Raw genomic sequence first — 12,250 nt, forward strand, 5'->3', positions numbered from 1 at the left:
GAATTCTTCATCTTCACAAGATGGGTTTGGCTAGAAATCTTTATTAGTTCTGCTGTGATCTTCATGAGAGTGCACAAGCTGATTTTATGGACACACAGATTCATGTATTTACAGTTGTAGGTTATTGAAAGATCATCTGCAGATATGTGCATATTTTGTAAAAGGCACAAATATGCATGCAGTGATTTCCTTAAAACTGTGTGTGGAAACTTTTTTTACAAATGTACTGTTACATGTAAATTTCACTAGCATTATGGGTGAATCTGTTCTCAGCATGGAATGGAAGAATAAATGCATGGTACTTCTTGTTGAGATCCACAGATTTTCCTGCAGACCAAGTGCAAGTAGAATTAACAAACTATTGTCTAGAATAATAGAACCAACACTGAATGGTTTGGGTTGGAAGGCACCTTAAAAATCATCTAGTTCCAATCTCCCTGCCACAGGCAGGGACACTCATCACTAGACCAGGTTCCTCATAGCGCCATTCAACCTGGACTTAAACGCTTCCAGGGATGGGACATCCACAGTTTCCCTGGATAGTTTCTTCACTACCATCTGAGTAAAAACTAACAGCTAATCTAAATCTGCTCTTTTTTAATTTTAAACCATTGGCCCTTGCCTTGTCACTATCTGACCTTATAAAAAGCCCCTCTTTTTCCATTTTATAAGCCCCTTTTAGGTACTTGGAAGGCCATAGTTAGGTCTCCTTCAAGCCTTCTTTTTCTTCAGACTGAACAGCCCCATTTCCCTCAGCATGTTTTAGTAGGAGAGCTGCTCCACTCCTCTGATCATCTTTGTGGTGTCCTTTGGATACACCCTAAAAAGTCCAAGCCCTTCTTGTGTTGAGGTGGATGCAGGTTTCCAGGTAGGGTCCCACCTGGACAGAGCAGAGGGACAGAATCCCCTCCATTGCCCTGCTGCCCACACTGCGTTGGATGCAGCCCAGAACATAATTGGCTTTCTGGGCTGTGACCTCACAGTGTTGGCTTATGTCCAGCTTTTCCTCCATGATAAATCCCAAGTCCTGCCCTGCAGGGCTGCTATCAGTGGGTTGTTCTCCTAGTCTGTGTTCATGTCTAAGGTTGTCCTCACCCAGGTGCAGCGCCTTGTACCTGGACTTCTTGAACTTTGTGAGGTCCTTGTGGGCCCATTTCTCATTTTTGTCCAGTTTGCTAAATAGATACCCTTCAGAAAAAGGCTTTACTTCTGCAAACTGTGATTCTTGGGAAATTCTTTTCTTGAAAATGGGTAGTCCACTCATACTGGAAATGGACTGAAGGGATTTGACGGCTTTTGCTCCAAAAAAAAATGGTAGGAGCACAGATTGACATTTGGAAACTAGGGCCAGAATAAATGTATCTCCTTTAGTCTCACATAATTAGGCTGAAACACAAGAACATGGCAAACACTCTCTCAAATGGGGTTTTACATAATAAGATTGTTTTTCTGGCTTTACAGTTTACTTACTACAGGTAGAAAATTAATTGCACCTTATTTCACCCTGAGCAGCCTCATGAAAAATCATTACAGGACAGACAGTTATGTTGATCTTATTGCCGTGTTAGAGGACATTGGGTCAAGGTAACCTTTATTGACAAAACACATTTTAAAGCCCTTGGCAGTGACCTATCTCCTTCAGTCCACTGACCTTGGAATGTGTTTTAAAAAAGTGAACACCACGTCCCATAAACAAGAGCACATGTGAAAGGCATGTTTTTGTTTGCAGCCACCGCTTCCAGAGCTAAAAATGTAAACCATTTTTGTGCACAAATGAAGGCTGCAAACAGGGATTTGTCTGTAGAAACACTTAAGTGGCACATGGGACTGTGGCTACTTTGGTCAGAAGTTCTGTGTATATCTTAGTTTCTGTGAAACAAACTGTAAATGCTTGATTTAAGCTCTTAAGATGGTGAGAACAACAGAATGACCTAAACATTTCTCAGGATTTTTAAGGTGGGCTGTGTGCATCTTTCAACGAACACATCCACATGCAGTTCTCAACCTTCCTCCATGTTTTTAAAGAGACTGCAGGGTTGTGAGATGTGGCTTATCTCCTCTGTCTTCAGCATTTTTGCCCTTTGCTCTTGAGAGAGGTGCTGCACAGTGTGTACACGCAGTCACAGCATTGCCCCCTGGCAGCTACTACTTTTGTCAGAGTTCCCAGCCTAAAATACATCAGCAAAAGAGCAGCAAAACCCTATGGCCTGTGCCTCCTCCTCAGAAAGAAGCTCTCTATTGACACTGCTGGTGTGTGTGTTGACTTTGCCTTGCCTCTTGTGTTTGCTGGCATTTGGGAATCTGCTGCAGGGTCAGAGAGCAAAGCTGCTGTCGTTGGAGGCATGAACTCACCCACAGTGACGGACAGAGAGCTCTGTTTTGGGAACACAGTGTCAGAGCCAGATGCTTATTTTTCACTATTCCCCATATCTCATGAGTTTCCAGTGGCAATCAAATTGCCCTTCAAACCCTCCAATCTCACTATTCAGGGAATTAATATTGATGTGAAATTATAAGACGGGGGAACGTAGGTACAAGGCTGTTACTAAACAGCCAGTTTAAGCAGCCTACAGCTCCTGGGGGTGATGGTTTGAATCCCTGAGTTATTATGAACAGCAATAAACATCCTGGTTTCACAACAGAAAGACAGAAAGACCTTCAGGGTCCTGTCTCAAACGTGCTTGAAACCAAACAAGTAGATTGCTGCAAATGCAATTTAAAAATCTTCTGTGAAAAGACTGCAACAATCTGATTCTCCACTTGTTAAACTATCCTGCTTTCTGCAGCAGGTTTAGCTCCCTTTGACAGCTAGATCTTTCCTTGTCTTTATGCAGAAAATGGTAGTCCATGTGTCTAGAGCATCAGCTGGTTGCAGAGCATGACTTCTTACCTCTCCTCCTATTTTTCTCTCAGTTTTCTGACAGGCTTTGCAAATGATAAGCAGCACATCTCAAAACTAAGATGGGCAAATAACACTTATCTTGGCACAGGACGAAACCTCTGCAGATGCACATATGAAAGCCTTGCTTTCCCACTTTGCATCTGTTTCTGGAACTAAATCTGCCTGTTTGTTCAATAGTGGTGGGGGGTTTTTTGGTGTGTGTGTGGGTTTGTTTTTTTTTTTTTTTTCCCTTTTATTTTTGTTTTTGTTTTGTTTTGTTTGTTTGTTTGTGGTTTTTTTTTTTTTTTTAAATAAATTACTGTGATACCTGGGGATGGGTTGTATAATCATCTGCTTCTGCCTAAATAATTAGAAAAGATTTTTTGTCTTTCCTTCGAGAAGGTACCATGGCTGTCAACAAATTCATACAGATCAGGTGACTCAGCTCTCAGAAGGTTATATATGAGCATTAGGTCCTTCTGTCTGTTCCTGTGTGTGTAGAATAGTTGTGTTTGCAATTGAAAAGTCAGAGCTGACCATCTCTATATTTGTACAAATGAATCTGACTCAGAAATATGCTTCATAGTTGGGTCTGAGTTCAGACTCAGGACAGTGTTCATGACTAACCTTGCCAGTGAGCATTATTCAGCTGTGATCTCTTCAATGGCAAAACCAGTGTAAGCGGACACCAGTCCCTGCCCTCTGTTTTTGCTACCTTGTACCACACTTGGCAGCAGCAGCTACATGGGATTGTATATACACTGTGCTGCAGGATTGGATTAGTATTTATTGGATCTATAAGAAATCAAGACAAAGACCACAATTCAGCAGCTGTAAAAATAAAAGGAATCAAATAAATTTTCATAATCACTTCTGATGCATTTTTTTTTTATGAAAACAGAGTTGCACCCTGGATAAACTGAAGGCCATATAGCGTGAAATGAGTAAACAATTCAGGTAAGATAGAAGAAACTAAGGTGGATGTTCTACGGTACAGAGAAGGAAAAGATTGTAGAAGGCTTAAATAGCATTGCTTTGAATATTGGCCTCTTTCTGCATGCTGCATTGCAGGTGTCACCTTTAATAACCCTACTGATGTCAAAGAGTATTTTGTGTAGTATGAGTGGCCTAAAGAGTGCCTGACCAAGGTGACTTGTTAACAGGGTGCTTCTCCTTGTTTCTACCTTTGTAACTAAAAATACTCTCCACAGATTCCTAAAATTATTTTTCCACGGAAGAAACTGTAGTTGCTCTTTGATCAAAAATTACATGCGTGGCCATGAAGTGGAAGGGATCATAGACCATAAGGACCAGGGGACATCAGTTTGTTAAAGGCAGAATGCACCTGGATCTGTGTGTTCCGCATTCACCTGGGACCATGCCAGGTGACTCAGCCATAAGCTTAGTTCAGGTTGTGAGAATTTCTCCTCTACAGAGGGAAGAACTTAGAACTGCACGAAAGCGCTGTAAACTACTTTGAGAGATCCAGCCATACAACAACAGATGCTTATAAAATTACTTTCGTTGTGATGTTCAGCAGCATGTTTCGGATGACCTTCTGCAGAGTGTCAGGGGACTGTCAAATTCAAACAGGTTTCTCCATACACTTGCATATGTGGGGAGAGGGGAAAGTGTTGCCTTTCCTGGTAGTTGTCAGGCCCCCAGTCAGGAGCCCTGATTGTCAGAATCACTACTTCACAAGCTCTGGGGGTTGAAGTATGGCAAAACTGGAAGAAAAATGTGATTTTTTTTCACCAAATTAGTAAAGAAAAAACCCCCACTGCCTCTGTGATGCTTTTTAGGGCTTCTCTCTAGCAGGACTTTTGTCTTTGCTCTCCAGCTGGAGAGAACTGCATGGGATTGGTGGTGAGGGCTGTCAGGGAGCTGCAGAGGTCGGTTTGCTGGGGGTTGGCTCATGCCACAGCACCTGGTAGACTGCAGGGCTGGACTTCCATCAGTGTCCTGTCCACTCCTCTCAGGCGTGACACGCCTATGAATTCAAGCACATCAAGGAAAAGAAAAACCTTGCTTAGCATAAGGTAGGGAATTTCCTCTGAAGCCAGTAAAGCCAAAGGGTACTTTTAAAATTCTAGTGTGGAGTTAGATGAATCATTTAGGTGCCTGACCATGTCTAATGGCTTGGATGCATAACACCATGTCCTGCACAGCCATCAGGTTTCTGCTGTTATTTATCCCCGTAGAGAAGGGATAGACTGGTGTGACCATGATTAGGACATGGTGTGCTTTCCATACCATCCTGATGTCTGTTCGGCAGAGTTCGGGAATGTCGGAGCTAACCCAGCGAGAAGAGGCAGAAACGAAAAAAATGGAAACCTTTTTATTTTGTAAAAGTTTTGGTATTTGCTGGTACGGGCGTCAGTCTCCGTCCAGTTGTTGTGCCGTGTCTGGGCGCAGGCCGTGGCGGGGTGCGGTGGGGATGCTCTGCAGTGCGGGGGAGCCGCCGCCAGCTGCCAGCCCCGACTCTGCCCAGCAACCCGGCCACGCTCCATCTGCCGCTCCCGTAATGAGGAGAGCCGGCCTCTGGCACAAGCCGGCCCTCACTCCCCTATTCACTCGCATCCCCCTTTCAGCGTCCTATTGTTCTTCCCTAATGGCCTTACAATAGCCCTGCCTGTTGCCTTTACAGCCGCAGTGAGGCCAACCGGGGAAAGTCTTAATCTCTGCTTCAAATTAAAGGGACTCCTCTGAATTAATAATGTTGCCAGGAATGCGCTGCCTGATACGAGGGGATGTATAGCACTCTTCAGCCGTCAGCAGCTGTGATTAGCTGGGGCTTGAAGTGTCCTGTCACAATATTTCATCCTGCTCCCCCGCCGCCCCCTCCCCGTCGGCAGGGTTGCCACATGGCCTGTCTTGTGCTGCCTTTTCAAGCCCCGTGCCAATCATGCAGCAAAGATGCCCCAGATAAGGCGACAGATGGAGCCGGGATAGTTCGAGGCTAGACTGGAGCCTGGAGCACTCACTCATGGCTCAATTCGCCACAGATTTACCATACGGAGAGGCAAGGCAAGAGAAGGACCTCCCAGCTGGGCTCCCTGCGCCGGGCAGGGGAGCCCACCTGTATCCCAGCCCCACGCATGGGCAGATCCTGATAGAATCTGTTCTGTGGCCTGATTAGAAACCCCTGACAGGGAGCCTCGGTGGTGCTGTGAATGAAGAAAGAGCCTGTCCTGTGAGAGTGAGGTTTTCCTCTGCTATGAGGGGGAGGTATGCAGATATGTAATGAAAAACATATCCCCGTTAGAGAGTTGTCTGCATCAGGCCATTGCAATCATATGATTCTTCTAGCTTTGAACATAAGAGCAGTTTCAGCCTGACAACTTCTTTCCAGCCAGAGAATTTTTATTCCAGTAACAGGAGAGAGAGCTACAAATGAAAGAAGATAATAGCTCTGGGGTTTTTTTGTTTGATAACATTCCAACATGAAGACAGAAATATTACTGCCAAATTTATTTCAAATAGATTAATCAAGGCATATTGTTGCGAAGCAGCACAGCGTAAAATGGAAGTCTTCTAAACTGGGCAATTCCAAAGTCTGTGCTACAGAATTCCTGGAAAAGAGAAACCCTTCAATGTCCCCATTGATGTCCATGTTATTGCAGCTAGCACTAGCTCTGCACACGGCCTAGTTCTGCCCTTGGTGCAAGACTGAGCTCCTCTACAGCCTGCCAGCCACTGCCAAGGACACTGCCAGGGCTCTGCCACCCTGTCTGCAACAAATGTCCCCCTGCAGATCACATGCATGATAATTTTTTTCTCCCTGTGCGGTGTAAGAGACAAATCCTTTTGGCTGCTCCATTCTTTGTTTGCTACAACTCCCACATGGACCAACACGGTGTCTCCTTCCTTTGCTGAATACTTGAACTGCCTTGACAAAGGCTGCTGTTGCTGCTATGAGATTTTGCTACCCCAGTTACTTAGTGGTATCATCTCCTGAAACTTCTGTGTGCTATTCTTGCTGTATAAATCTCACAGAAATTTCCACTAAAAATACAGGCATAATGGACCAGTTTGCATATAAAGTGAGTCATGGTCCAGGAGAATCAGCAATGAATGAAAGGCTGGATCTTGCAGGCCACTCATTCAGGCTATGCTTGCTAAACCTTTATGAACGTTAAAGTTTCATGCATTCGCTTTCTACTTGATGTCTAATATTTTTATTTTGAGACATCTACTTTTGGCTGCATGTTGCTTCCTGCCCTTATTGGTCCACATGAGGGTAAGTCAGGATGGCACTTACATTTGCCCAAGTGATATCAAAACACATCTCTTTGTGCTTTCCTGGAGTATTTTAGGAAAACCCTGACTGCATCCCATTGATTAATGCAAACAATCCCCCCTCAAAGCACATTTGCATTTGTTGAAGATCCCTGTTCACCAGGGTAAGGCTATTAGGATCCCGAGGTGTCTGTCTATATGTAGGTCTCCATGATGTGGCATCTCCTTTGTTGGTTAAGTCCATTGCTTTCTACAGACTTGCTAATCTTGGGAGAACTGTCAGGATACTGTGTCAGATCACCGTGGCCTCCATCCAGCATGCAAATGCATGGATATGTTTTTGCCCTCTGGTCAGGGGTGCTGTATCAAGCAGCCTGTGACGCTCACAGTGTGCTCAGCAGGTGCTAAGCGTGGGTCAGGTGTACCATATGCCATATGGCCTGCTTAGCACAGTGTATTTTTTAAGTTCTTTAAATTACAGGCCAGGTAAGATAAAGCAAGTAAAAACACGTGTACAGAGCAGGCTGGGGAATATGCACCAGTAACATAGAAGTAATTTCTTATCATGTGAAATGACTGAGAGTGCTGAAGTAAACCCAGAATTGTCCACTTGACTTCAAAAAGGTTATGGTGATGAAAGGTTTGGGAGTAAGGCTTGTTTGTTCCTCTGCTTAGAGAGGAAACTATGCAAGAGATCTCTGCAAAAGCAACAGATGAGACGGTTCCTTTTTAAATGCTTAGCCTTTGGGAGCCACCCAAGGTAGCGTGTAGAAATCAATCAAATTCCCATTTAATGATTAGCCAGAAGGCTGGTGACAGGAATACATGCATACTTTAAAGCAATCTACATGGGAAAAGGAAATGAAACAGTTTTAAGGGTTTGTGGTTTTTGTATATCCTCTCCACAACACATACGTTTGCAAAATGAATTTCCTCAAGAAACTCAGTGTTTTGACAGGAGCTAATGTGAAGCACAGAGATATGATTTTTGTAAAGTACTTGGGAAGAGGCAAGCATATTTACAGGACCAACTGGGATTTCTAACTACTATGCTTGCAAGCTCACTTCTGGCCACTGCACTGCCAAGTGACTGCAGTGTGCAGTTTATCATTTATGTGCATACTTGTAGTCATTGCAGGCAGAAATTTGGCACACAACTGTGCTTATGTTCGTGCAGATGCAACTATGCCTTGCCTTTTTATGGTACTAAAGCACCATCTTTTTCTTCATCTTGATCTGAAGTGACGGTCCCTTGCACATTAAGGTGGCGAGATCACCAGTTCAGGCACATACACTTTAACATACTTTATACACCTACGTCTCTGCTTTGCTTAGAAACATAGGCCTTCCTCACCACCCGGGGAAAAAGGTAAAATCATGATGTATAGATATTTTCTGCCCCTCCAGATTGTTTATGCTGTTCTCTCTCCAGGACAAAACTCAAACGACTGGTGTATAAAAGAGGAGAATGGGTGAACCACGTGCCAGGCTACTGGAGGCCTGTCCTTTTCATACCCTGTAATTTTGCAGGGGATTGTTTCAGCAGCGAAGGTATAATGCAGCTATCCGGGGAGTCCTGCCCTTTGAAGCCGGCTGTTTTGTTCTGAAATCAGCCAAAGTTCAAGCTCATACGTGTGCGGAGCAGTGGTGGGGGAAGGCAGGGCAGGGTTTTCTGACAAAGCCGCATTTCAGAGCACGTGCTGCCAACTGTTGCCAAAGGCACATATATGTAGATATCACTTCTCCTGGGCCCCGGCGCTGCCTTCCTCATTGTTCAGCACAGGCAGGCGGCAGGCCCCAGCTGACAGCTGTGCATTGCATGTATCGCTAACAGCTGCCTTTTCCTGGGGGGAAATTAAAAGATTAGGGGGATGTGGGCACGTGCTGGCTTCTGGAGATGGAGACAATGCTTGATTTAGGGTGGAACTTGTCTGCAACGGCCGACAAAGGAGGGAGACTGGAGGGAGGCGAAGGGTCAGAGGGGATCTTGCTTTTCGGGAAACAAAAGGAGGGAGGAAGGAGAGGAGGAGGAGGAGAAGTGAAAAGCGGCTGCGGCGGGGCTCTGAAAAGGCTGCCTTGGTCCAGCAACAGCTGCTCCCACACAAGAAATTTGAGACGGTCCTTTCACAAACACAACGGCTGGCAGAAGAATAGGGAGGCCACACTCCACCAAAAATGAATCGTTTGCAATTGAAAAGCGGGTCTGAGAGCTCCTAGTGTTTTTAAAGGTCTGCATCTAGACGACTAAGAAATGATTAGTCAAAGTACATCACAGAACAGCAGAAAAGTGTGCCGCAGACCAGAGGGGGAAGTAAATCCCTGCCCTGCCATTAAAAGTTTATGCAACAACTGTGCTCCACAACAGGAATTATGGAGGAAAGGATCCACGTACGTATATGACTATGTATATATCAACTGTGGCATTTTGCCAGGCTGCTGGCCTTGAGCTGGAATCTAGTTTGTTGATACGGTAGGAGCAGTTTGTTTGAAATGACTGTGACCTGCACCTGCCTGAGAAATGACAGGACCACTCACATCAGAAAACAGCAGAACTGCACTGAGAGTGGTGGTGATTTGCCTCCCTCTCTGATCACTGCCCCAGATACTGCTTGTGAAAATTCCTGCCAGGAGGGGCAAGTCATAACTTTATTAATAATTGCGTTGGAAGAAAACGAAACAAACCCTCGCACAGGGAGTAGACATGAATTCACAAAAGAAAGGTCTCTTAGAGCATCATCCTTATGGCTGCCCAAGGTCAGGGTATGGACTCTCTGTGCTAGATATTAGCTTTAATAAATGACGAATAAATATTAATGTAGTCGTTTCCCAGACAGTTCCAGCTAGTCAGTAAAGCTGGCAGGTACACATGCGGTGAGGTTTACAGTTTCCCTCCTTCCCCACGTTGCTTTTCAGCAGTGTGGTGCTTGAGTATCACTTTGAAATCTGTATGTGTTTGCTGAGCTCAGGGCGATGGTGGTGCAGATTTTTAAGGTCAGCCTCTGAGGTGGCACTAAATCTTTCTAAAACAGAGTCCGCAGCCTTTGCACAGTTCAGGGGCAAGTTGTTATGCGGCTGACTTTGTGATGGATCATGTTATGGTCAAAGAAGGAAGTAACTGCAGGAGATTATGCTGTGCATTAGAGATGGTAATTTGAAGAATATGAGCCAGGCAGCAAAAGAACAAAAATGGTAGGGAATTTGTGAGTGCTTTATACTTTAAAGATGACTTTGCAATTGACAAAAGCAAAAGGAAAAAAAAAAGGCAGTTGGCTGATGATGGCCCTTTAGTCATTAATACACCTCCAGGTAGCTAAGGTAGTTTACTTGAAATCTGTGGTGCTTTGGATACAAAAGAGTGGCTGAAACAGAGTGGGATGCCAGTATTTGGTGCACTGTTCATGGTCTGGTTGCTGAGACAGCTCCTTGGCTCTGTTTTGTTCCATGCACAGAGAAAGGTGTGGCTCACCCACTGTTCCCCAGAATTAATATTCTATCTTTTTGGGGGGGCAGAGGAGAACACTGGGAAAGATTCAGACTGGTTTGAACTGGTTAGATCACACTGATATAAAAGGCCCTTTTTAACAGCAGATGTTGGATTGTCATCGGTGTGATATAGTGTGACACCTTCAGGGCAGAGATTTTTGTAGTCACTCTGTAGGACAGGATTACAGCCCTGCCTGGAATGTGTAGAAAGTACTGGCATAAGTGTAAGAATTTTGTATATCACGTTGACAAATCATACATATCAGGCAAAGATTCTATTTTTGTTTCAGGGGGTCACCTTTTTGTTATTAAATAGAAGCAATATAGAAGCAATTGTTTTATTTACAGCATATATTCAAGCTCTCCAGTTGCACTTTAGACTTTCCCAAGTTTTCTGTAAAAAGATTCAATATAGGTTAACCCAATAAAAACATGTACATTTTTTTCACTTGCATTGTGCCTTTGTTTGTTTGTTTGTTTGTTTGTTTCATTTCCCTGAGCAATTTTCAACTTACTAAAAGTTTAAAAAGTGGGATTGGTGCTAAAGTATCAGAGAAACCATATTCTACCTAATCATTATACTCTTCTACCCAGAAAAGAAGGACAGAAGTTTAGATGATAAAAAAATATGGCACCATGTCTGAAAAAATTGACTATGAAGTACAGAAAAGAATGTGGTAAGGATTAAAAGAATGCACAGGAAAACACTGTAATGTAAGGATTTTGATCTTGTTTCAACTAGAAATGCAAGAATGTCCCTTGATAATTATATAGCACAGGCTTCTCTTCAGCCAAAAAATTACAGCTGGTGAGACAGCACTGATGGCAGTGGAAACAACCCAATGTAATACAGGTGTAAGATGATAGTCTGGGCCATAGTCACTGTGTAGTAAAAATTGAATCACTCCTGGGCACACAACACGGGTGTCAAGCTAATCCTTGGCAGCCTGCCAGAAGCACAACTTTTGTCAGATTTTTGCATGGCAGACATAATCTAAAAGTTTCAAACAAGCAAAGAAAATAATTCAAGAATTAAAAGGTTAATCTTTATGATGTTAACCTGGGGTAATACTAGTTGTCTCAGTGTCCTGTCTAGCTAGCAAGGGCTGAGACTGTACTCTGCCATCCTTGATGCTTGCTCAGTGTTTGTGTGCTCTCTTGCTCAAAGCACACAGAGGCTACTTTCTCAAAGCACAGGCCAGTCTTCTGCAAAACATTAGGAAGAGAAAAACATCTGCTTAAATAACACAAGCTGCAGAAAGGGCAGGAGGCTTAGGATATGGTGCCTTGCAAAAGTGATCTGATTTAGTGGTACATGTGAAAAATGCAGTTGGCCTAATGTCTTGTTCTGATCTAGCAAGGGACTCCTGGCACCTTATGTACCAGTCACATCACTTTTATTTTGGTTACCACACCCCCTGAAAAACCCAATCCAACCCAAAAACAACCAAAATTAAGAAGTCAGTGAGAAAAATATGGAGAACAAAATACATTGCTGGCATTTATGAGGACTCTCTTTTGCCATTTAGAGGGGAAAAAAAAGTGGTAATAAAATTATTTCTAAACAAAAGTAAGTGGTAATGAGAGTTCATAAGGCCACATCTTTTAACTGCTTGCTTACTGGATTTTATGACAGTGTATCACTCA

This window comes from Hirundo rustica, chromosome Z, assembly GCF_015227805.2.
Source record: "Hirundo rustica isolate bHirRus1 chromosome Z, bHirRus1.pri.v3, whole genome shotgun sequence".
Lineage (NCBI taxonomy): Eukaryota > Metazoa > Chordata > Aves > Passeriformes > Hirundinidae > Hirundo > Hirundo rustica.